Source organism: Triticum urartu, chromosome 3A (assembly GCF_056163025.1).
Source record: "Triticum urartu cultivar PI428250 chromosome 3A, HENAU_Tu73, whole genome shotgun sequence".
NCBI classification, from domain to species: Eukaryota; Viridiplantae; Streptophyta; class Magnoliopsida; order Poales; family Poaceae; genus Triticum; species Triticum urartu.
In genome coordinates this window covers 562,799,878-562,821,094 of record NC_141875.1, presented here as the reverse complement: position 1 = coordinate 562,821,094, position 21,217 = coordinate 562,799,878, and the positions used below count along the sequence as shown (strand labels likewise).

The following is a 21,217-nucleotide window of genomic DNA, read 5'->3' as shown; positions in this document are numbered from 1 at the left end:
TGTTTGCAGCGGTTTTATTTTATTTTCTCTGGTTTTCGTAGATTTTTTTATTTTTATCCTTTGATTTTCTTCACTTTTTTTATTTATTTTCTAAAACATGTATAAATTTTTTGTACACATTTTTCATATACATCAGGAACATTTTATATGCGTTTAAAAATTTCCAATGAATAAGATTTTTTCAAATGTATGTTTTGATATCTATTTCTTCATACATATTGTATATTTTTTAAAATATAGTTTTATACATGTTTAACAATTTTCAAATACATGAATAATATTTCTTCATAAACATGTTTTTAAATTTTTTTAATAAGTGTTCAACATTTTTCAAATACACGTTGAATGTATATTTTTAAATAACAGTACCAAACATTTTTTTTACCGCAACGTCATTGAACTGGCCTTGCAAGTTGTCCTCTTCTTTTTGTCTTGTAACTACTGAACTACACTCTGCCACTCTCTTTTTAATTTAGCACAGAAGACTGGTTCAGAGAAACGTCAGCAGGCGTCGCTATAGCTTGTAGGAGCGAGCTGCTTGCATGATTCGCCAAAATGCACGAATCTTCAAACTGGCACTTCGTTATCATGCTGATGGGCAGTACGTCAAGGCAGAGATTGTTAAACTAAAATCCATGGCAAGTTGCACTTTCCTTTCTTAGATGATTGCTCTCACGAGATGGTTACCTACTGATGAACAGACCGCTCTGTTTCCCCACATTGTTAATCAAGTGCCGAGGCCAAGTCAATCCAGATCCTGTAGTACTAAACTGCGTTGCTTGTGTCTATCTGCCAAATAACTCATACATAAGTCATTTGTAGCCTCTTAGTTTTGCATGATTACTTCAGAACAGAACATTGCATGAACCGAGGAATACCATGGTGATCAGCTTCAGTTGCTTGGCAAGTAGAATGCCGACATGGATCTTGGCACTGCTGCTGCTCATCCTGATCACGATGACTCGAGTCCATGGCCAGTCTTCTACCTCTGGTAATGCTTTTCTCTTCTAGATCCCTGCTCCTCTGTAAGCTCTGCATGCACAGTTCAGTTTACTTCAGTCCAACTTAAGAAATCTCAGTTTACTAAGATCTTAACACTCACATATTATTAGCTATTGGGTCCCTAGTCGCACAGGTTTTGATCTTTGAGCATATCTTAAACTTCAAGCACATGAAATCGATACATATTCTCCGTTATGCAGGATTCATAAGCCTCGACTGTGGGTACAGAAACACTAGCCCCTACAAGGACAGCGTCATACGAGGAATACAGCTCCTGTCCGATGTTGGATTCGTCGAGGGAGGTTTGACCCACCAAATAGCAGCAGAGTTCATGTCTGGTGCGGTATATGAGAGCCAAAAAACCTTGAGGAGCTTCCCCAACGGCTCACGGAATTGCTACACGCTGCCATCCACCACTGGTAAAAAGTTTTTGCTGAGGGCCTTGTTTACTTACGGAGACTACGATGGGTTGAACAGGACTGTGGACGGGACTTTGTTTCTGTTTGGGCTCCATATCGGCGTCAATTTTTGGGATACGCTGAACTTAACAAATATGGATCCATCAAACACATTATGGAAGGAGGTGCTCACCGTTGCTCCGGGCGACTCTGTGTCAGTCTGCCTGATAAACTTCGGTTTAGGGACTCCATCCGTGTCTGCGTTGGAGCTGAGGCCACTGCTAGATGCGATGTACCCTTTTGTGAATACTTCCGTATCAGTGGGCTACTTTAGACGGATCAGATTCGGTGAAGCCACTAACTTTATCACAAGGTGAGACTGACATCAATCATATTTTTGGATCATAACTGAATTATGCCTGTCAATGGTTTTAAAATCTGTTGGCCTGTCAATGCTCTTATGCTTTCTGAATCCCACAACTACTTCTAACAGAAAACAAAGTACATCTCAACTTGCCAAGAATGTGAGATTACCAGCTCCAATGGAACCAAAAGGCAGTGGTATCGTGCTAGCTAGCTATTTACATGATTTCCCTTGTCTTTTGTGTGCGATGCAGATATCCAGTGGACCCTTACGACCGGTTCTGGGAGCAGTGGGCACTCAATTCTTACCCCTGGATCAACCTGAACACTAGCAGTCAAGTGGAGATTCTCCCTGGCGACGACTACTTCAATGTGCCGATGGCCATCTTCCAGAAGGCCACGACCCTAGACACGAACTACTCCTCATCGTGATTAACGCGTCACTGGGTCCCAATGTTGTTCCCGAGAGCGTCCGCCTTCTCCCAATCTTCCACTTTGCTGAAATCAGTGGTAACAACATGCAGAGAAGCTTTGACATCTACAATGCCGGCGATGTACTACATCGGGGCTTCTCCCCGTCGCGATTACAGGCCAGTAGTTTGTACAACAGTGGGCAGTTCTTGTATAATGGCGATGCAGTGTACACCCTGAACAAGACGCGCGGCTCGAGCCTCCCCCCGCTCATCAACGCGTTCGAGGTGTACTCACTCCTTCGGAAGGAAAACTTCACCACTGACTCCGAGGATGGTAAGACCGATCATCGATCTGGATATTGCACACTTATTACACATATACATTTATGACACATATGTCATGTATGTGGTACATTCGCATTATCATCATGCAGTATATTCACCTGCTTAAACTGCCTGAAGTGTATCTACAGATTCCTGCTTTTAAACAATCTAGCACAGTTATTTGCGTGGGCTATGCTTTAGTCACCTCTTACTTATAGTTTTAATAATCTAATTCTTGTAAGAAGAGTATATACATTTGAGATGCCAACGCGGTTTCTTGCTTTTGTTGCAAACTGTTACATAGTTATTATTACTATGAATGACACATTTCCAAGAGAAACCAAACTAATCCTAGAGAATCCAAGAAAACCAAACTAATCCTAGAGAATCCAAGAAAACCTAGACATGTACATTTAAACATGCCAAGCCCAAAAAATAGTACTTTGAGTATGGCATAAGATTTAATCGTATTATATCCTTTGATTTACAAAAAAAATGTTTGGTATTAACGTTTAGATTTAAGCTGCTTTGGATATTTTTAATATAGACTACGTACGGACTGAAATAAGTGAACACACTAAAATGTGTCTACATACATCTGATTCAGGAAAAGTTAGACCATATTATAATTTGGAACGGAGGGAGTTGTTTTAAAGTACCACGCTTTTGTGTGTGTTTGTGTCTGTTGGGTGGGGTGGGGGGCCTTCAATGTTGTGTTGATTGTATCTATTACTTTGTGCTGGGGTCATTGCTTGCACTCGGTTCCATCCATTTGTGCTCCATTTTCATCCCTAGATAGTATCATAGACTAGTATCATGCACAAAATCTCAATACCAGATTGTAGCTAGGATCTACTAATTAACTTTTCTTGTTTGACGTGTTATGATACTAGAATCTTCTCACATCCTTAATTGCAGTGCCACATCCTCTTTTTGCTTAGGTGGCAGTGTACTCTTGTGATAGTTCGCAGCCCTACCTTTTACCTTCGACAAAAGAAAATATTGGGTCACTGTTGCAAAAGACTAAAATCCACCATGTAATGTGCAAAGTATATCGTTTCATGTTCTACAATAGCTTGAACAGAGAAGGGTCTATCAACTTAATTTAGGAACAGCATATAGATCCACAAAAATGTAGAGAGAGAAAAAAAGTCATAATTTATGTTCACTTAGTTCATGTCATAGTTTCATGTTCATCAGATGAGGATAGGTAGACTGCATCGCCTTCCAGAAAACATATGATGCATCCCTCTTTTTCTTTCTTTCCCAAAATTTGCAATTAACTGCAAGTATGGTACAAAATTATCATGTGTTGCCACTAGGAGACATTGTAGTGTACAATTGGGAAATCATCTGAAACAAATTTAATGCCAACATTTGGACCTTGCTGGAGCGGGCATTGAGAGATCAGTTCAATGATGCACTAACTGAAAGAGGTGGTAAACCCGTTGTTGAAGTATTACAAGCACTAACCCACACAGGCAGCGGACAATTAAATGACAACTGTGCACCATCTGTGCATGGAAGTAATCCAGTACCACTCTGAGGGACTGTGGATCACCAAACAATTTTGTTGGCACATATAAACATAAAATAAGAAAGCATACATATTTGGAAACGAGACAAATTCTCAATCCTAAAAGGGGAACTGATTATGCTAAAATCTAGTAGCAAGGAGAAACTCCAATAGAAAAAAATGGTTCACTTTCAAGAAAAATCTTGAATTTACAACTTTGCATTGACCATAGCTTTTGTGATTTTTAGTTCAGTATCAAAGTTGTAGCAACACAAGAATTTGACACTATTATGTAATGAATAATTGAGCATACACCTCAAGCTTGTACTATTAAAAATTATTAACCATCTAATGGAGATCATTTGGAGATTTATTGCCAAGTCAATCATAGTCCCTCCGTCCCATATTAATTGACACTCAAACAGATATATTTCAGTGCTAGATACATCCGTTTGAGCGTCAATTAATATGGGACGGAGGAACTACTAATTAGAAAATGAACTTGCAATCACATCTCTGTACATTCTTATAGCCTCAAATAGATAATATAAGAACAAACGTACACATGGTATCTTTCTATCAGAAGATGCCAAGTGAACAAAAGGCTGAGTTGTCGTCCCTCAGTGCTAAGTCAAAAAAGAAATGTATTGACTGCTGCGAGTCCAATAAACTACATGGAAATCACAGTATCATCTCCGTCTGCGGTACAATTTGCACATGACACCAGCAACAGTTAACTTTGAATGAAAATACATACAATTAACGCTGAAACAAGCCTCATTAAATACTAGCTGTGGAATCATATATGAGAGATTTTTCTAGTATATTATCGATTTCAATGTTATGTTATTTGAGTGGTCGTAGACAGCAAGCTTGAAGAAAGCGATTTTTGTTTGTTTGTTAAATTTCCTAAAAGTGGTGGTTACATACATGATATAGTGGCCAATGTGGTGATTTGTTGTAATGTACTCATTGTTATATGTTTAGGGAGAATTATGCAGATCTCTGGGCCTGGTTTGTTTAGGTGCGAAGATCTATAGTTGTGATATGTTTAAGTGCAATTATGATAATCTAATGGCTGAGATCTGTTTAGGTACAATTATGGAGATCTAGTGGTTGTGATATGTTTACATACAGTTATGATAATCTAATGGCCATGATCTGTTTATTCGCAGTTATGAACATCTAATTGTCATGATCTGTATAGGTACGTTTATGAAAACCTAACGGTCTTGATTATAAAAGTGCCACCAGACCAATGGCCGAATGTTTTGCCTTTTTTGTGATAGTTTTCGTGTTCACCTTTTTTTTGTATTGTGCTATTTTTCTGTTGTGGTATACTTTTAGTACATAATAGAATAGATGTTAATGACCAAGTTCTCGGTGTGTAGACCCCTAAGGATTCCCGACTCCATTTGACATAGTCAAGATCTTCTTCACTGAAGTTACAGAAACAAGATTATCCTAACTAATTTGTGCACTCAACTTTTGAGTAAACTATATTCTACTCCCTCTGTAAACTAATATAAGATCAGTGATCTACTAATTTGTGCACTCAACTTTTGAGTAAACTATATTCTACTCCCTCTGTAAACTAATATAAGATCAGTGATATATACGATCTTATATTAGTTTACAGAGGGAGTACATGTCAAATGCTAATTAGCCACGAGGAAGACCATAGTAGATAAGTAAACTTATACAATTTATTCAGCCTTATAAAATGAAATGATAATGTATCTTCTTATGCTGTTATTATATCATGCTTAATACTACAATAATCTTATGCCCAACATATATATTTGCCATTAATCCAGTCATGTTTGTTTTCATTCTCTTTTTGTTATTGCAGTCAATTACATGAAACAAGTAAAAGCACACTACAATTTGACAAGAATAGACTGGAACGGAGATCCATGCTCCCCAAGAGAGTATACCTGGGAAGGTTTGACTTGCAGCTACTCCAGTAGCAACAAGAATCCAAGGATTGTCCGAGTGTAAGAATGTAACCAGGACCAGTACTCTTATTCCTAATAAACTATATTACTGTATACTCAAGTGAGTTCTATAAAAAAAACATTTGGTCCATATATTTCCTTCGATTTGCACATATACAAATTTTCTATACATAAAAGGGGTATATTGCAAAAACAGAAAGACTAAGGGCTCCCATGATATTATTTTTATTACACTTGTATTGAAGTATTTTAGAATAATTGATGAGGTATATTGATAATGATAAAAAAAAGTATAATCAATTCAGTTAAGAGGTATATCAAAATGTGGGATTACATACAGTCCCTTAATTTGGTTCAAACCTGAAGCACAGAAACAATGTCTTAAAAATACATATTAGTTCGGCGCTATCAGAAATGAATTTGGGAGTACTTATTAAGATGAATATCTTGCAGAAATCTGTCTAGCAGCGGACTGGAAGGTGGATTAGCCATATCACTTTTGAACATGACATCACTGGAAAATTTGTAAGTGATACCTATGACATAATATTGATGCGCCAAATGAAATCATGTTGGCATCTTTTGTGACCCTAATAACAAATTATATAACAATCTGGTGGGCACCATTCCAGACTGTCAAATAAAGTCACTAGCAGTTCTGTAAGTCCCTGTGCTGAGCAGTATTTGATTAATGACATAAATTTTACATGAATGATTCCAGCTACTATTTTTCAGTAATTTGGCAAATAACAAGCTCGAGGGACCAATCCCCAGTTATATTCTTCGAAGATTCCAGGCCGGTCTGCTAGACTTAAGGTTTGGTATGCTCTGTTGCACGACTGCTTACTCGATATGATCTGTTGTAACAAGCTGAACAACTGCATCAAAATGAAATTGCTCAACCCAAGGTTGGTTTTATAGATTAATGATGCATACCAATTTAAGGTTTAGCAACAGTCTTTGCACATACAACGTATTAATGCAAGTGCATTGGTTAAAAACAGTTGAGAAGCTAAATGCGTGTTTGGTTCATAACATACTTTGCCAAGCTAGAGTTAGGCAAGTTCGACTTTCTCTAGCTTAATGTCATGCCCCACTTTGTCATACACATAAACTCCAACCAATTTTGAGCTTTTGACTACGTTGTGGTGGCCGATTCGGGCACCACAAAGTGTGGCAAGCCACATTCTGGAGATCATTGTATTGATCCAATCATACCATCAGTTACATTTACTAGCATCTAATAACTACAAATGCTTTATCACCTATGGGCTTTCGATACGAGAGCCAGATACGAATGTACCAGTAATAGTGATCTAGAAACCATGCAGTTTGTTCTTTTAGAGGTTAGTTCTGTTTAGAAGTACTATCAGAAGGTTAGTTGTGTTAGAAAATGGAGGCACGTTATAATCATAACTGCATAGAGCTATTGTAGCAGATTTTGAGATAACTTAATTACACTTTTATATGTTGTACAGTTGTGTCACTAGACTAGAAGGCAATCCCATATGCTCAAAAGTAAAAGATATGTACTGTTCAAATAAGAAGAAGCACACCACACCTGCCGTGCTCATCGCAGTGATAGTTCCAGTGGTATTGGTATCCCTCCTAGTAGTGATGTGCATACTCTGGAAATTATGCCATAAAGGTAAGCAAACACTCCTCCCCTAAATTCCCTTTTCATCAAGGCAGTGTGCAATAGATATTAGACAATAGCTTCAAACCTTTACTTTCTGACTTTGCAGGGAACTCGGGGGACCATGAGGACTATGCTACATATGAAGAGGAAACTCCCCTACACATTGATATCAGACGGTTCACATATGCAGAGCTGAAGCTCATGACTAAGGACTTCCAATCAATCATTGGAAAAGGAGGTTTCGGTATTGTTTACCATGGCATACTGGAAAATGGTGATGAAGTAGCTGTTAAGGTGCTTATGGAGACATCAATAGCAAAGTCAACAGACTTCCTCCCCGAGGTATAATACGAAAACAAGCCATATCATTGAGTTCTTTACTAGAAAGTAAACTATAAGTTTGCAAGCCATCTAAACAGTTTCCACACTCCATATTCAATAAATTGATGTAATTGGCTTCAGCTCTAGGATGCTTCTAATTATATCCGTTGCCGCAGGTGCAAACATTGTCCAAAGTCCATCACAAGAATCTCGTGACTTTGGAAGGATATTGCCAAAACAAGAAATGCCTAGCACTCGTTTATGATTTCATGCCCAGAGGAAATCTCCAACAACTTTTAAGAGGAGGTTTTTCTCTTAACTTTTCTTAGAAGTTTCTATTCAGCATAGTTGACTACTTGATATAGGTATGGCCAACCTACTTGCAGTTTTGTTATGAACTTACGATCACTAACTTGTATTACAATTTTTACAGGGACCATCTGTACTTTAATTTAGTAAAATTGAATCATTGAATCAAAAATAAAATTTGTTCAGTCTAAAAAGCAAGTTAACCAAGTCAGAGTTTTATTTCCTGCAAAACCAACTAAACAGCGATTCAGATGCCAACAGCTTTGGTTAACCACCTACTACATTTCATATATATAGGGACCATCTATATGCTTTGACATCCTACTGAGCTAAAACTGAATCTCCAGGTTAAAGTTGTAGTTGATTTCCTAGACTGTTATTGCTGCTACTTGTCAATGCAGTTGAGTTGGTGCTGGCGGGCCTAATTATTGTGTTATAGACACCGTACTAAAAAGTGAGACGACCATAGCTGCATTTTTAGAGCCGCAGGTTCTAGTCACATAGACTGATAACAAATTGGGGCGACCACAGTTACACTCTCAGAGAAATAACCATGACATGATAATCACAAATTATAGACGTGTAGATCTTTCAAAAACCAGTAAGAAACATAGCAAGAGGCACGTCTTAAATTAATACTTCAATAGCTTAGTTCTCTTGCTAATTAAATCTGTATATAAAGAAGTGCCCTGGTAATGAGAAGGAAAGGCAGTGACCTTTCAAAGATCAAAGGGCCTATTATGCAGAGTTTTTTATTCTTAATGCACCAATTGATGGTATGGTTATTGGTGAATAGTTGCATGTGTAACATATCAGCTGTTAGCTTAAATATGTTCAAGCATTACAAAAAACTGATATTTATTCTACCATGCATGTGTCAAACGGTACTTGCATTAATTTGGTATGTTTTGATGCAGGAGATGATCATAGTTTGAATTGGGAACAGTGACTTCATATTGCACTTGATGCTGCACAAGGTCCACATTCAAATATGTGTTTATTACATTTATTTCGTGTATATCTGTGTGTGTTGACAAAGTATGTGTTCCAATAAACTACAGGACTGGAGTATTTACATAAGTCATGCACCCCATCAATAGTTCATAGAGATGTGAAGACCCCCAACATCCTTCTGGACAAGAACCTGGTGAGGATAATATCTGATTTTGGGCTTTCACGGGCCTTTAATGAAGCTCGCACACACATATCTACTGTTGCTGCTGGCACTCTTGGCTACCTTGACCCCGAGTACCATGCAACTTTCCAGCTCACTGTCAAGGCAGATGTTTACAGCTTTGGTATCGTACTCTTGGAGATCATCACTGGCCAGCCCCCGGTGCTGGTGTACCCTCAAACCATCCATCTAACAAACTGGACGCGCCAAAAGATTGCTACAGGCAGTATTCACGAAGTTGTGGACAAGAGGTTGTTGGATCAGTATGATGCCAGTTCTCTGCAGAGTGTGGTAGACCTTGCCATGGACTGTGTCGAAAACGCAGCCATCAACAGGCCGACCATGACTGAGGTTGTTTCAAGGCTCAAACTGTGCTTGCCTGCGGTTCCAAGGTTGTTCCAGTTAGCGATTTCTGGAGTTCCAGCGATAAGCAACGAGGGGAACTTCCAGTCTGATCATGCCGGCAGGATGTCAGAGACAAGCCTCTTATCTGGACGGTGAAACGAAAACGCCTACTGTGTTGGTAATTTGCATCTGCTTAGATAATGTTGGTAATTTGCTTAACTGGCATCGTCATTGATCATACATAGACTGCAATTCAGTAATTATCATATCCAGCTTCAAATACTGCTTGTTTACTACATATACGAGTTTTCAAGCATGACGCGTCCCCTTCCACATTAAGTCCACACAAACCCTAAGACTGCTTACACATTACCGCCTAAGAATTCCGCCTTTTACTCCCCAATCTCTATTGCAAGGATGTGGATTCAAATTGCAGTACTTGTTTCTTCTACCAAATCATCCAAGCATGTCCATGGTACGCGAGTTGGCACCTAAGCTACGAAAAAGTCAGAAATGCAATCACATGACATACCTAGCTCTCGTTGCCCGACCGCCCGCCCGACCGCCCGCCGTCCGCGCCACGGGCAGTTCCCTCGATTTGTCCGCGAGCTGCAGCGCCAGCGCCTGCGCTTCCTCACCCTCTGCCTCCGCCTCGGAACCCGAGCTGTACGGGATATTGGGGCAGCACGTCGCTGCAGCAGAGCAAAGCTGTTGCCAGATCGATGGAAGTGGGGCGGTGCCCTGGGGTGGTGTCGAAGTGGGCGGCGACGGGGGCGAGCCGACCCCGCCGTGCCTGAAGGCGAAGCGGCGAGGCCTTAGGGCATCTCCAGCCGCGTCCCAGGAAGGCCTCTTCAGTCGTTTTTTTTACGCCGGCGCCGAAAAATTGGCCCAGTCACGTCTCAGGAACCCGATTTTCGCCGGCTTGAGCCGAAAACAGCGCCGACGAATCCAGGCCGAACCCGGCGTGCTGGGGGGTGCCTGGGGTGCTGGGGCAAACTGTTTTGCCGCAAAACAGCCGCGGGCCCGCTGCGTCAGCGACACGGCTCTCTTCTCGGCCCTTCGTCATCCTCATCGCCTCGTTTCCCGCGGCGAATCAATGCCAAAGCTGCCGCGCTGTCGCGCCGGTCAGTCTGCGCCATTGATGCCTCACGGGCGGCGCAGTGAAGACCGGATGACGCGCGTCCCTCGCCCTCCCTCGCCCGCCACGCGTACACACGGCGGCACGCGCACGGGCGGCGCCTCGGCCTACATAAGACGCGCCCCAACGCACTCGGCGATCTCACACTCTCTCGTCGTCGTCGTTCCTCCCTCTCCTCTCTCTCGCCGTCTCCAGTTCATCACAGCAATGGCCGAGCGCTTCCCAGGCGACGGCGCGGCGGCGAACGGCTTCGGCCGCCGCCATCTCCACGAGAACGAGGCTCGCCTCCTTTTCGAGGCCGAGTACCCGGTCCCGCCGGACATGCGGGTGCCCGGGGCATGGAGGATCAGCGCCGGCGGCGTGCCGGTGCCCCCGGTACCCATCGGCGCGGCGCGGCGTGCGGAGATCGCACGCATCCGCTCGTCCCTGTCGCGTGCGGCGAGGGAGGGGTCACGGTACGTCCCCGACAGCCCGCTCTGGGAGCCTTATTTCCGCCGTCGTTACGCCGAGCAACTCGAGGCCACCAACGGCGTCGTGCCCTCCGGCAGGCTCAACGCCGCCGGCCGGCGTCGGTGGTGGGGCGTGCCCGGGCGCACGTTGGAGGCCGTCCTCAAGTACATCGAGGGCGGCAACACGCCGCGCCTCGAGTACCCCGCTCCCCCGTCCTTCTCACGCCGCCGGGGAAGCTCCTGGACCCCGAGGCGCATGGAGACCGGGGGGGTCCTCCTCCTCGTCCGACGGCTCTTCCTGCCTCCACCTCCGCGCCGTCAAGCCGGAGCCCCAGGGCACGCCTGTCAGCGCACGCACCCGCAGCTCCGGCGTCCGCATCGGCGACAACGCCTCCCCCACCGGCCACTTCGTCCTCGTCGAGCCCAAGCCGGAGCCCGGCCTCCCCTCGGAGTACGAGGAGATAGCCCAGCGCGGCTTCTCCGATGAGGACGCCCTACGGTGGGCGCGGGACGACTACCTCCGCGACGAGATGGTCCGGCAGCGCCGGGCCCTGGAGGAGATCGCCGCCCGCAAGCGTGGGCGCGAGGACGAGCACTGCATCATGGTCCTCGACAGCGACGACGACGACGACGCCCCCGGACCGTCCAACCCGCCGCGCCAACCGGGGGAGGGATGCAGCAGGGACGGTGGAGGCGTAGGCGGGGGCGACGACGACGACGGCGGTGACTACACACGGTTCTACCGCCTCCTCGGCATGTAGAACCGCGTGGGCGGGCGGCGAGGGAGACGGCGGGGGTAGCCCGTGGTAGTTTTTCCCTTTTTTGTAAAGTATGTTTAAATTTGAACGAAATCGCCGATGTTTGCATTAAATTTGAGTCATGCTTGCGCCGTATTTGACTTTTTTAAAAACTCGTGGGGGGCCGCGACTGGGGGGCATCACGCCCCCAGTGCGCGGTTTAGCACCGGTGCGTCCCCAAGGGGCGATTTTTTGCCCCTCCTGGGGGGCCAACGGCTGGAGATGCCCTTACGGGCCAGCTCAAGTAGTTACAGCAGCGCATGCGTCAAAGGCCTAGCCGACAGGTCCAATCTCCAGTCACAACGCCGAGACCCGGCAGGCGTCCTGGTCGGGACATCATGTCTTAGAGGGACTGGGATCAGGTGACATGCGCTACGGTGACATGCACGATGATATGCGGCTCAAATGCAAATTTAAACATTGCGAAAAAATCTGAAAAAAAAATCATGCATGTTCACAGCACATATTAAGATAACCCCTAAAATTTTCAGATCAAAATTCGAAACATACATCGAGAAACGAAAAAGAGAAACTCATATGTGAATAGTCTACAGAGAACCATTCGGGATCTGAAATTTTTAGGGATTATCTTAATATGTGCTGAGAACATGCATGATTTTTTTCAGATTTTTTCGCAATGTTTAAATTTGCATTTGGGCCGCATGTCACCATAGCGCATGTCACCTGATCCCAGTCCGTCTTAGAGCATCTCCAGCCGCGTCCCCAACAGACTCTTTCCATGCGTTTTTGCCTCGCCGGCGCCGAAAAAACGGCTCAGTCGCGCCCCAGAAGCCCGTTTTTTGCCGACTCGGGCCGAAACTGGTGCCGGCGGACCCAGGCCAAACCCGGCGCCCTGCGGGGCGCCTGGGCGCGCCGGCACAAGCGAAAAGGCGCGTGGGTCCGCCCTGTCGGTCAGTCGAGCGCCTCTTCCCGCCGTTTCATCCCGCTTTTCCCCCACTTTCCTCCCATTCTCTCCATTCCTCCCGCCAATCTTGTGACGTCCGGATAATTAAGCTACAGTGAACCTCTACTAATGATGTCACGTCACCATGATTACTGTGTCAATCTCGTGATGATTTAAATCTCGTTCGAATTCAAATTTAATTTGAAGTCAAATAATCAAAATTTTCAAAAGTTAAAATACAAATATAGGTTGGGTTGCAAATATTCACCAATAATTATTATGAAAGAATTAACATTTTTCAAAATATAAAATTGCCCTTGGATATTAAAACAGTGGAGCAACAACACCTTTTTATCCCACTTGATTATAAACTCATACTAAATAAATTATTTTGAAACCAAACTTGTTGTGACAATGCAAAATAATGTGTAGTAATTAAATGACAAGCTTTTACATTTTTCAAAAGTATTTTTATGCAAAAGGAAAGTGCAAAATAGTAGCTAAGTAAATAAACAGAAAAGTAAACGGAAAATACTAGTAAAAAGAAAAGAAGCCTAATCTACAGGGCCACTAGGCCCAACTAACTAAGCCGGCCCAACCCCCCACTGTCTCCTACCTCTGTTCATCAGGGGAGAGGTGGACGACGACCGACCGTCTGCGGCCGCGGATGGCCACGGGGCGGCCATCTAGGTCCCATGGCGTCCTACTAGGTTGCCCATGCACGCCCTACTAACCCTAGAACCCCAGGACCCCTTTCCCCTCGCTCTTCTCCCCAATCTGAAGAGCCACCCAACGCGGTTGTCACCATCGCCGCATCGATCCCGCAGCCACCAGCCGCCTCTCGCCTCGCCGGCTTGTCCTCGACCTTCGTCGCCGTCTCATACGCCCTCCGGTGCCACTAGACTGAGTCGGGAGCCACCGCGTCGAGACCCGCACCACCTTGTTCTTCCTCGGCCCTGTTGAGCTTCGCCGACGATTCCGGCACCTCCGAGCCTTCCCGAAGCCCACTAAGCACATCTGCAGGCTCGATGTGAGCTCCTGTTTCGATTCCCCTTCTCACCCCCCCTCGAATCTCCTCTTTTTCGTCGTTGTTCTGCCGTGGCCAAAGCTCACAATGGCCGGAGTGCCGAAGTTCCGCTCCTGTGCGTACTCGCCCGCTCCCGTCGCGACCTTGGCCTCCCCGTGCGTGCCCACTGCTGCGCCCTGCCACACGCCCGGCTCCCTGCCCGCGCTCGTTGCACCCCTGGTTGCAACCGAGGAGACCTGCGCTTGCTGCTGCTCGTCGCGTGCTCAACCACCATGGATGGGAGCTCGAGCTCTTGTGTGTGTGCACGTACTACTGCCGTGTAGCTGTTGTTGGTGCTTCTTCGATGCCGATGTCTCTTACTGCTCATGTTGCTGCTAGCTCCGGCACCGCCGCCCAGCTGTGCCCCAACCGCCTCTCCCTTGCTGCGCTGGGCCATGCCCCGACCTCACGGCCACACACGCCCACGCTCCGGCCTCGCTGGCCTCACCCGCCTCGCGTGCCCTGCCGCCTCCCACCTGCGCTCCTCCTGGCCGTCATGGCCGCCGGCGCCCCGGGCCACCATCGTTGCCTGTGGGGGCATCGAGCGCTGCTCGGTGGCCGTGGCTGGCTTGGGCCACTACCCCATGGGCCCGACCCCAATTAGTTTAGGGGATAACCCCAATTAGTGCTAATTCCCCCTCCTAATTAATCTATGACATATGGGCCCCAGCGCCCTAAAAATAATAATAATATTAATTAATTGGTAATTTAATTAATTAACTTAGTTAATTGCCTAATTAACTAACTAATTAGTTAGTAACTTAATTAAACTAATAGATAAACCTAAGCAGTCAATGACAGGGGGCCCACCCCCTGTTGACCAGTCAAACATTGACTGGTCAACTAGGTCCCCCCGGCCCACATGTCAGCCTCTGTACACACTGCTGTGTACACAGGGCAAGGTGCATTTAGCATTTAATATTTAATTTCGAATTAAATTAATTTCAGAAATGAATTTAAACTTTGAAAATTAATATAAAATAATTCGTAACTCGGATAAAAAACTTTGTACATGAAAGTTGCTCGGAACAACGAGACGAATCCGAATGCGCAGCCTGTTTGTCCGCCACACACCCCTAGCATAGCGAACACACAACTTTTCCCCTCTGATTCATCTGTCCGAAAACGCGAAACACCAGGGATACTTTCCCGGATGTTTCCCCCCTTCACCGGTATCACCTCTTACTGCGTTAGGGCACACCTAGTACTGTTACTTGACATGTCATGCATCGATATGCATCTGTTTGCATTGTATTCATTGTTTCTTCCCCCCTTCTCTCCGGTAGACTACGAGACTGACGTCGCTGCTGGTGCCCTGATCGACTACGTTGTTGACGACCCTAATTGCCAGAGCAACCAGGCAAGCCCCCCCTGATCACCAGATATCGCCTATTCTTCTCTCTACTGCTTGCATTAGAGTAGTGTAGCATGTTACTGCTTTCCGTTAATCCTATTCTGATGCATAGCCTGTCATTGTTGCTACAGTTGTTGATACCTTACCTGCAATCCTAAATGCTTAGTATAGGATGCTAGTTTATCATCAGTGGCCCTACATTCTTGTCAGTCTGCCATGCTATACTATCGGGCCATGATCACGTCGGGTGTTGATCACGGGTATATACTATACATATTACACATGATACATGTTGTGACTAAAGTCGGGTCGGGTCGGCTCGTTGAGTAGTCGCGGTTGATTCATGAATTGGGGGCTCAAAGGACATACTTTCCCGACGGCCCTCTGTGTGGATCTTTGTGGCAAAGCGACAGGGCAGGTTGAGACCACCCAGGTGAGAGGTGGGTCTGGCCCTGGTCGGCGTTTGCGGTTACTTCAAGATAACACGCTTAACGCGATCTTGGTATTCGATCTGAGTCTGGCCACTGGCCTATACGCACTAACCAACTACGCGGGAACAGTTATGGGCACTCGACGTCGTGGTATCAGCCGAAGCCTTTGTGACATCAGCGACTGAGCGGCGCGCGCCGGGTTGGACCGCGTAACGCAACTTCCTTTGTAATGGAGGTTGCTAGGTCTGCTCACCGGCCGCGTATGCAACGTGCAGGTGTGCAATGGGCGATGGGCCCAGACCCCTGCGCCATAGAATTTAGACCGGCGTGCTGACCTCTCTGTTGTGCCTAGGTGGGGTTGTGACGTGTTGATCTTTCGAGGCCGAGCATGACCCAAGAAAGTGTGTCCGGCCAAAGGAGATCGGGCGTGTTGGGAAATGTGGTGCACCCCTGCAGGGAAGTTGATCTATTTGAATAGTCGTGTCCCTCAGTAAAAGGACGACCCGGAGTTGTACATTGACATTATGACAACTAGAACCGGATACTTAATAAAACACACCCTTCCAAGTGCCAGATACAACCGGTGATCGCTCTCTCACAGGGCGACAAGGGAAGGATCGCGGGGTAGGGTTATGCTATGCGATGTTACTTGGTGAACTTACCATCTACTCTCTTCTACATGCTGCAAGATGGAGGTTGCCAGAAGTGTAGTCTTCGATAGGACTAGCTATCCCCCTCTTATTCCGGCATTCCGCAGTTCAGTCCACATATACTACCCCCTTTCATTGATACCAATGCATATGTAGTGTAGCTCCTTGCTTGCGAGTACTTTGGATGAGTACTCACGGTTGCTTTGCTCCCCCTTTTTCCCCCTTCCTCTATTCGATTGTTGCGACCAGTCGATGGAGTCCAGGAGCCAGACGCCACCGTCTACGACGACTGCTACTACTCGGGAGGTGCCTACTACTACATGCAGACCGCTGACGACGACCAGGAGTAGTTTAGGAGGATCCCAGGCATGAGGCATGCGTCTCTTTCGATCTGTATCCCAATTGGTGCTAGCCTTCTTAAGGAAAACTTGTTTAACTTATGTCTGTACTCAGATATTGTTGCTTCCGCTGACTCGTCTATGATCGAGCTCTTGTATTCGAGCCCTCGAGGCCCCTGGCTTGTAATATGATGCTTGTATTACTTATTTTATTTGTAGAGTTGTGTTGTGATATCTTCCCGTGAGTCCCTGATCTTGATCGTACACGTTTGCGTGTATGATTAGTGTACGATCGAATTGGGGGCGTCACAAATCTCCCACTCGCCTCCGCCGCCATGCCACTGAAGAAGTACGTCGTCCCTCGCGCCGCGGCAACCGCGACCGCCTCCGTCGCCCAGCCGAAGCAGAGGAAGCAGAGGGCGCCGTCATCCAAGCCACCGGGCATGACAAACGCCGAGTGAAGGGTGGAAGTTTAGCGATGGGAGGCTGTCACCGCCGACCGGCAGAACAGGGCGATCGCCAAGAAGGCCCGTGACAATGTGGCGCGTGCGGCTATGGCTTTGGCGGACCAAGCCGAGGCCGAGGCGACTCGCGCGGGATGATGAATCCACCCGGCAGCCATGCCCAGTACGCGCCCTGGGGCCAGCAAAGCGTCAGTTCTCCGTCACTGCAGCCATGGGGATGCGCGCCCTGACCGGGCTACGCCAACGGGGACGCGCACGGTGGGTTCAACCCCGACGTCACCTTCCCCATGGACACCCGGCCCAGTGGACGCCCTCGCCCGCCTTCACCGACGTGCAGTACCCTCCATACAACTACTCGCCGCCCGCCTACGCGTCCTTCCCGACGCCCCCCTCCGCCGTGGTGCGCTGCCCTTCTCGCACCTCGGTGACACCGACGAGACCGAGGCCGACATGGATGACATCATCATGACAGGCTCGGTCGCGGTCGCCGCGTCTCCCAGGTTCGTCACCCCGGACGACACCGTGGATCTAAGCGGCGGCATGGACAGCGAGTTCGGCTACATCTACGGCGAGGAGGAGCAGAAGGAGCAGGAGGAGGAGGACGAAGAGGAGGAGGAGGAGGAGGAGCCGGTGAGGAGGAGCAAGAAGAAGAAGAAGCGGGCTGTAACACTCCAAAAATTTTGATTTGGTTTTTATCAAATTCTTTATTTAATTGGAAGGAGATTATTTAAAAAAATTCTAAAAGACTCTTCTTCTCAAAATTTTCATTTGTGACAAGTATTTTTTTGGGTTCTTCCCAATCTTGATCTTTGGTCTTGAGGATTTTTCATATTGTGTTGGCTCAACACAAATAATTTTGGAAGGTTTTTACAACTCCTTTTTATTAAAAAGAATTCCTATAAATTATGGATCTATTCTTCCCCATTCAAAAATTTCTCTCTTGCCATGGCCTATGTAGAAAATCTTCTTCCAAAACCCACCTCCCTACTTTGGGTCAAGTCAAGCATCAAGTCCAGCAAGGTTCAACTTCTCCTAGATTTTTATTTCTATTTGTTTTAATCTCAAAATCATTTTTTGTCATTTATTTGGACTTTGGTGGTTTACAAAGGAACTGCCAGATTTCCTTTGAGTCTTGGTCCCAAATAAACTCCTCTGGCTAGTCCTTAGTACCCTCAACCTAGATCCGTCAAGATCTGCTGGTCCATAGTTCAAATTTTTCAAAATGTGCTTGCTGCAAGTTTGGACCAGATTTGCCAATTTTGGTGAAATTCATTATTTTTCTTTTCCTAAAAATCTGAGATAATTCAGGCAGTCTCCAGATGCATCAAGAGATCACCTCACCAAGGTTCAGCTCAAGAAAAGTTTTCCATGTGCCTAAAACATTTCGTCGAACAACCGGTGTGCACTGGTTCTGTTCAATTTCAGAATTCAGTGTTAAGTTTCAGTGGCAGTGTCGTTTTCTTCAAAACCTTGGCATCGATCTTGCCAGTGCACGCGTTGGCGCCTTGCTCACTGCTCCCCCTTCTTATCCAGTGCGCCGCATAGTTGCTTGACCGGTTGCGAGCGTCGGTGGCGACGTGTTGCATCAACTCCGGCGCCTCCCGCAGTGGCAGTACCGCCCGTGGCGGCCAGCAGGGCCAGCCCTGCCATACGGCGCCGTCCAGCACCGCCCACACCACTCTGAGCCTCCGCATGGCCGTCCTCTTCTCTGGGCGCGCTGCAGAGCCACCGCCGTGGCCTGAGAGGCGCAGAGCGCGCTCTCTGCCGCCGACGAGCCCATGAGCCCTGTTTCGTCGAAACCACGGGAGCAGGCCAAATCCGACCAGGTTTAGCCGTTGAATGGTGCCAGTGGACCAAAACGAAGCTGCCCAGTCACCTTAACCTTCTGTCCAACCTCTGCCTCGCCGTAATCGCTCGCCGGAGTAATACCATTCTCGGCAACCGCCTCGGGCCGGCTATAAATAGAGGCCCCGAGCTCGTCCTCAACCCAGCACCTCCCTTCCTCGCCTCAAGACCTCGCCACGCTCATCAGAGGGCCTCGGGAGAGCCTTCTTCCCTGACTCCGGCCGCCCCGATCCGCTTCGGGCTCCGGCAAGATTCTCTCTGGTGAGAACACCCCCACTTCCCTAACTTTGTCAGCAACCTCCTAGTCCACTACCTCTTCTAACCCGAGCCCCAATTTGGCGTCTGCAGCCCTCCTCGGTGGGATCCATCACCGCCTGAACCACCGCCCGCCGGAGTGGAGGCCACCGTCGACGTGGTGCTCGCCGACGACTAACTCCACCACCCACATACGCGGGAGAGGTTCGTGTGTCCGTAGGTACTTTCCGTTCCCCCTACCTCGCCGTGGATCGATGCCGACGACCACCGCGATCCTCGGGCGCCGGTGTGCTCTGTTTTCAATTTTTAAACCTGACGGGTGGGGCCCCCTCATCAGCCTCCCCTCTCTTATTCGAACCGTTTTCTGAAAGCGCCTTCGTGCAAAGTACGTGTTCCCTTTGGGTTGGCGTATTTCCAACCGAAGCGTTTTCTGTTTTTCTAAACTAGCCCCTGGATAGTTTCTGTTTCATCACAGATTAGTCCCTGGACTAAAACCTTTATAACTTCTAGATGATTTTGAGTTGATTCTTTTTCTGTCATCTTTATTTTTCTATCTAGTTTTTATCATATTTGTTTGAAAAATATTTGGAACAATTTTTATGCACACACGGTATTTACGTTAGTATTCGATTTCTTTTATACCGTAGATACCGAAGGAGGTGACGGAGCCGCCAACTTCGCCGAGCTAGACTCTGACTACTCCGAACCAGCAAGCATGTTTGAACCTTTGATATGATGAGTGTTTTTCATGTTTGCTTGAGTAGTTTTTGCATGGCATGTTTATATGAGCATTTGTGAAGGTCATATTTCATGCAAAGTAAGCTCGAGTGAGCTTCGATATTGATGCGTTCTTATGATGGTGATATAACCTGATCATGTGGTGGCATGATAGGTTGCAAGCTGGTATTGTTGAAGCATGCCAGTTTTATATCAGCTGTTTAACTCCAGTATTAACATGGATCAAGTCTTGTTCCCGTTCGTCCCCTTCCGTGCTACCACATGTTTTCCTGCAAAGAATGCGGTTTAGTAAGTTGCAAACCTCTTTCCTTGTACACACCAAATAGGGGGGCCGTGATGAGGGTTCCATGGCCCTGGATTAAAGCCCGTCATCCGGTCAGGGGGCATGGGTGTTTCCGGTTGGGACCGAGAGGGGGGCACCCCTTAGAGCGCGCGATATAAATTTGAGCCCATGCTATTCGAGGTTGTAGCCTCCTCGTCTTAGAGTTTTTCTTGAACGTTGCCTAGGGTGATTCCTGGCAGCAGAATGTGGAATGGGTGTGTGCTGGTTAGATGTGTTCCTTCTAAAATACCGTAAACGGAACTAGTCCTTTGTGACTACTGAAATCCGTTGGCTGTGGGTAAAGAGTACAAACTCTGCAGAGTCAAAACCAGTCGAGTAACCATATCCGTGGTCAAGGACTTTGATCAACATATTAGTGTCAGTCTTAGTATCAGTCTCAGTGTCAGTCTCAGTGTCAGTCTCAGTGTCAGTCTCAGTGACAGTCTCCGGAGAATAAGCATGAATGGTAAACCTGGCTGAATGTTATTCCTATGGATGGACTAACCAGTTTATTTTTATGTACCGAGTATCCCTTGGGGATGATGTTACTTTCATGAGTTACTTGAATTCGAATGACGAAATATAAGCCCTTTATGTGATGTCGCTCAGACATCCGACTGTGGCATTCTTGTTATTTACTTTTGATATAAGCCCTTTATGTGATGTCGCTCAGACGTCCAACTGTGGCATTCTTGCTATTTATT

General features: G+C 46.5%; 2 long non-coding RNA genes and 1 pseudogene across 3 annotated transcripts; 1 reads left to right on the top strand and 2 right to left on the bottom strand.

The window, feature by feature from the left end:
* Positions 1 to 644: 644 nt before the first annotated feature.
* Positions 645 to 10,595, bottom strand: LOC125545099 (uncharacterized). Its single transcript, XR_007299896.2, has 3 exons — positions 10,295 to 10,595; positions 879 to 1,032; positions 645 to 789 (listed from the first exon to the last, which is right to left on the bottom strand). It is a non-coding gene; the product is annotated as an uncharacterized LOC125545099 (long non-coding RNA).
* On the top strand, positions 781 to 7,857 carry LOC125545098 (putative LRR receptor-like serine/threonine-protein kinase PAM74; annotated as a pseudogene). The gene is made up of 9 exons (XR_015619398.1): positions 781 to 991; positions 1,203 to 1,773; positions 2,018 to 2,510; positions 5,869 to 6,013; positions 6,428 to 6,499; positions 6,607 to 6,634; positions 6,710 to 6,790; positions 7,453 to 7,622; positions 7,720 to 7,857. The product of XR_015619398.1 is annotated as a putative LRR receptor-like serine/threonine-protein kinase PAM74 (transcript).
* LOC147980532 (uncharacterized) lies at positions 6,507 to 7,769 on the bottom strand. Its single transcript, XR_015619399.1, has 3 exons — positions 7,699 to 7,769; positions 7,536 to 7,602; positions 6,507 to 6,852 (listed from the first exon to the last, which is right to left on the bottom strand). It is a non-coding gene; the product is annotated as an uncharacterized LOC147980532 (long non-coding RNA).
* Positions 10,596 to 21,217: the final 10,622 nt, after the last annotated feature.